Consider the following 5,369-nt stretch of genomic DNA (forward strand, 5'->3'; position numbering starts at 1 on the left):
AAAGAAAACAATTACTTGATATATCAGGAAATGAACAAAGTTGCTGATATGGTGGATAATGATCGATTTAATTTACTTCTCGAGTATTTGAGTCATGTCTGCATAGTCCTTGGGATCTTTTCGTCTTGAGTCTAAGACGGTTACTAGTCCCTGCTCAAGCTTAATATGTAGGAGAATATAGTGGAAACTGCACACGCATGCATAACTCATCAATTACATTACTATAACCTTGACTAATATATAAGGGAAACCGAATACGCACAAGACAGTAACACTCACTTGAAGTTGTAAGGAAAGAGTATTATATCTTTGTTTTGATTTATTATCAACGATTCTAGCATGCTGGCCTCGTTTCTGCGGCATGAAATTTAACCTGAGTTGCATCTATGAGATTTGTGTTAATGAACCCAATATCACCAACTTGTCTTTTCTTCAATTCGATGATCTTCAATCTGCATAATATAGTGAGGATGATTATAAATACATGCAATGAAAGAGCTAATCTATATAGAGAAACTTAATGACAGAAGTAGTACTACTTACAGACAGTAGCAGGTGACAGTTGCTTTATCGAGGGCCAATTGATTGAAGAACTGATAGAACTCCTCAAATGGAACAGGCAACAGATCAATTCCAACGAGGTCATGCTCCGGTTTAACTCTCGCATACAAAGTACTCCTCCCCCCAGAGTCTCTGCAGATTTTCAAGTACCAATCATGCAATCTTCGCATCATCGTTGATAGAGATCTTTCATCTTTGACGAGAGGCTTCCCGTACTCGTATCTTTGTATCTACACGTCCATGGGGTCATAATGTACTTCGTCAGGCAGGTAATCTGCAGGACTGCTATAACCGGGCACCATCCTCGGATCATTATCGACGTTGTGGCTAGGCACCTTGAGCGGGGGGCAAGATTGCTTCGCTTGTTCGCCGAGCTGGGCAATTTGTTTCCCAGCTCGTCGTTGTTTCAGCCTTTGATCACTGACAGTACTTCCCGACCGCTCCGCTTCGGCAAATTCCTTTCCAATAATGCGGTCATAGTTTCCTTTCGGCGAATCAGACTTCGGTGGTTTTGTCAGGGCAGCCAGAGTGCGCTTCACTTTCACCCGATCTACCTTCTCCTCCGGAGGTGGATGTTTCTTTGCTTTCACCCCTTCAAAGAATTTCTTCACTTCTTCTCGCGCGATCTTGGCGTTCTCCTCCTGGGTCCTCTCGTATGGTAACTTCTCTGGAGTCTTCAGAGAAGGACCGAATCTGTATGTCCTCCCGCCTCTGGTTGTACTGCTAGACACCGACCGAGCAGACATAGCGGTTGTCTTCTTTACTTGCTTAAGCGGCGGAGGAGAAGGACTACGACGCGCCGGAGCAGCTGGAGCGGCGGCAGGTCTCTTCCGCCCTTGCTGACGAGGCGGAGAAGGAGGAGGCGGGCTGCTCGGGCGCGTCGGCGCAGGCAGAGAAGGAGGCGGAGTGCCGCCGCGCGCCGGAGAAGGAGCCGGCCGAGGGCCCTGATCGTCACTCGCCGGAGGAGGAGGAGGCGGTGGAGGCGGAGTGCCCTGACTCGCCGGAGGAGGAGGAGGAGGCGGTGGCGTCCAGTTCGGAAGGTTGATGAGGTCCTTCCGCCATAGGCATGGAGTCTTCAGAGCAGACCCCAGCCGAGTCTCCCCTTCACCGGTAGGGTGGTCAAGCTGGAGGTCCTCAAATCCCTCCGTTATCTCATCCACCATCACCCTAGCATATCCTTCTGGAATCGGCCGGCTGTGAAAAGTTGCGCCGGGTTCAGTAGGATAAACAGAGCCAACAGCCGCCTTGACCTTCAAATTCATCCATTGCGTCATAAGGTGGCAATTTTGAGACTCCGTGATGGCATCCACGGGATAGCTGGCAGGAGCCGTCAAGGCATGCTCTAGCTGAAGCAGCTCGGTGGAAGCCACGCTGCTTCCGTGCTGAGATGGCGGGGTAGCTTCCGGGGAGGCTTCGGCAGTACGTTTGCTGCGATTTCCTGAAAGAACTATGTGGCGCTTTGGCTCATCGTATGATGTATTCGCTTCCTTATCTTTTCTTTTTCTCGGTTTGGTAGACATGTCCTTCACATATATAACCTGTGCCACATCATTGGCTAGGACGAACGGTTCGTCAGTGTACCCAAGATTTTTCAGATCCACTGTTGTCATTCCGTACTGTGGGTCTACCTGTACCCCGCCGCCTAACAGATTGACCCATTTGCACTTAAACAAAGGGACCTTAAAATCAGGTCCGTAGTCAAGTTCCCATATGTCCACTATGTAACCATAATATGTGTCCTTTCCGCTCTCGGTTGCTGCATCAAAGCGGACACCGCTGTTTTGGTTGGTGCTCTTTTGATCTTGGGCGATCGTGTAAAATGTATTCCCATTTATCTCGTATCCTTTGAAAGTTAATACAGTCAAAGATGGTCCCCTGGACAACAAGTACAACTCATCACAAACAGTGTTGTCACCTCTGAGACGTGTTTCCAACCAACTGTTGAAAGTCCTGATGTGTTCACATGTAATCCAGTCGTCGCACTGCTCCCGGTGTTTGGAGCGCAGACTGTTCTTGTGTTCATCGACATACGGGGTCACCAAGGTAGAGTTCTGTAGAACTGTGTAGTGTGCTTGAGACCAAGAATATCCGTCCCTGCATATTATTGAGTCTCTTCCCAGAGTGCCTTTTCTAGTCAGTCTCCCCTCATACCGCGATTTAGGGAGACCTATCTTGTTAAGGCCAGAAATGAAGTCAACACAAAACCCGATAACATCCTTTGTTTGATGGCCCATGGAGATGCTTCCTTCTGGCCTAGCGCGGTTATGGACATATTTCTTTAGGACTCCCATGAACCTCTCAAAAGGGAACATATTGTGTAGAAATACGGGCCCCAGGATGACAATCTCGTCGACTAGATGAACTAGGACGTGCGCCATGATATTGAAGAAGGATGGTGGGAACACCAGCTCGAAACTGACAAGACATTGCGCCACATCACTCCTTAGCCTTGGTACGATTTCTGGATCGATCACCTTCTGAGAGATTCCATTGAGGAATGCACATAGCTTCACAATGGCTAATCGAACGTTTTCCGGTAGAAGCCCCCTCAATGCAACCGGAAGCAGTTGTGTCATAATCACGTGGCAGTCATGAGACTTTAGGTTCTGAAACTTTTTCTCTGGCATATTTATTATTCCCTTTATATTTGACGAGAAGTCAGTCGTGACCTTCATACTGAGCAGGCATTCAAAGAAGATTTCTTTCTCTTCTTTCGTAAGAGCGTAGCTGGCAGGACCTTTATACTGCTTCGGAGGCATGCCGTCTTTTTCGTGCAAATGTTGCAGGTCCTCTCGTGCCTCGGGTGTATCTTTTGTCTTCCCATACACGCCCAAGAAGCCTAGCAGGTTCACGCAAAGGTTCTTCGTCATGTGCATCACGTCGATTGAGGAGCGGACCTCTAGGTCTTTCCAGTAGGGTAGGTCCCAAAATATAGATTTCTTCTTCCACATGGGTGCGTGTCCCTCAGCGTCATTCGGAACAGCTAGTCCACCGGGACCCTTTCCAAAGATTACGTAGTGTAAATCATTGACCATAGCAAGCACGTGAACACCGGTGCGCATGGCGGGCTTCTTCCGGTGATCTGCCTCGCCTTTGAAATGCTTGCCTTTCTTTCGACATTGATGGTTGGTCAGAAGAAATCGACAATGGCCCAGGTACACATTCTTCCTGCATTTGTCCAGGTATATACTTTCAGTGTCATCTAAACAGTGCGTGCATGCATGGTATCCTTTGTTTGTCTGTCCTGAAAGGTTACTGAGAGCGGGCCAATCGTTGATGGTCACGAACAGCAACGCCTTAAGGTTAAATTCCTCCTGTCTGTGCTCATCCCACGTACGTACACCGTTTCCATTCCACAGCTGTAAAAGTTCTTCAACTAATGGCCTTTGGTACACATCAATTTTGTTGCCGGGTTGCTTAGGGCCTTGGATGAGAACTGGCATCATAATGAACTTCCGCTTCATGCACATCCAAGGAGGAAGGTTATACATACATAGAGTCACGGGCCAGGTGCTGTGATTGCTGCTCTGCTCCCCGAAAGGATTAATGCCATCCGCGCTTAAAGCAAACCATACATTCCTTGGGTCCTTTGCAAACTCATCCCAGTACTTTCTCTCGATTTTTCTCCACTGCGACCCGTCAGCGGGTGCTCTCAACTTCCCATCTTTCTTTCGGTTCTCACTGTGCCATCGCATCAACTTGGCATGCTCTTCGTTTCTGAACAGACGTTTCAACCGTGGTATTATAGGAGCATACCACATCACCTTCGCAGGAACCCTCTTCCTGAGGGGCTCGCCGTCAACATCACCAGGGTCATCTCGTCTGATCTTATACCGCAACGCACCGCATACCGGGCATGCGTTCAGATCCTTGTATGCACTGCGGTAGAGGATGCAGTCATTAGGGCATGCATGTATCTTCTCCACCTCCAATCCTAGAGGGCATACGACCTTCTTTGCTGCGTATGTACTGTCGGGCAATTCGTTATCGTTTGGAAGCTTCTTCTTCAATATTTTCAGTAGCTGCTCAAATCCTTTGTCAGCCACAGCATTCTCTGCCTTCCACTGCAGCAATTCCAGTACGGTACCGAGCTTTGTGTTGCCATCTTCGCAATTGGGGTATAACCCTTTTTTGTGATCCTCTAACATGCGATCGAACTTCAGCTTCTCCTTTTGACTAATGCATTGCGTCCTTGCATCGACAATGACCCGGCAGAGATCATCATCATCGGGCACATCGTCTGGTTCCTCTTGATCTTCAGCAGCTTCACCCGTGGCAACATCATTGGGCACATCGTCTGGTTCCTCTTGATCTTCAGCAGCTCCCCCCGTTGCAGCATCACCGTATTCAGGGGGCACATAGTTGTCATCGTACTCTTCTTCTTCGCCGTCTTCCATCATAACCCCTATTTCTCCGTGCCTTGTCCAAACATTATAGTGTGGCATGAAACCCTTGTAAAGCAGGTGGGAGTGAAGGATTTTCCGGTTAGAGTAAGACCTCGTATTCCCACATTCAGTGCATGGACAACACATAAAACCATTCTGCTTGTTTGCCTCAGCCGCATCGAGAAACTCATGCACGCCCTTAATGTACTCGCGGGTGTGTCTGTCACCGTACATCCATTGCCGGTTCATCTGCGTGCATTATATATAATTAAGTGTCCAAATTAATAGAAGTTCATCATCACATTAAAACCAAAGTTCATACATAGTTCTCATCTAACAACATATAGCTCTCCAGAGCATCTAATTAATTAAACCATACATTGAAACTATGTAAAACATTTCAATGCGAAAACAAATGCGATC

This window comes from Triticum aestivum, chromosome 2A, assembly GCF_018294505.1.
Source record: "Triticum aestivum cultivar Chinese Spring chromosome 2A, IWGSC CS RefSeq v2.1, whole genome shotgun sequence".
Classification (NCBI taxonomy): Eukaryota; Viridiplantae; Streptophyta; class Magnoliopsida; order Poales; family Poaceae; genus Triticum; species Triticum aestivum.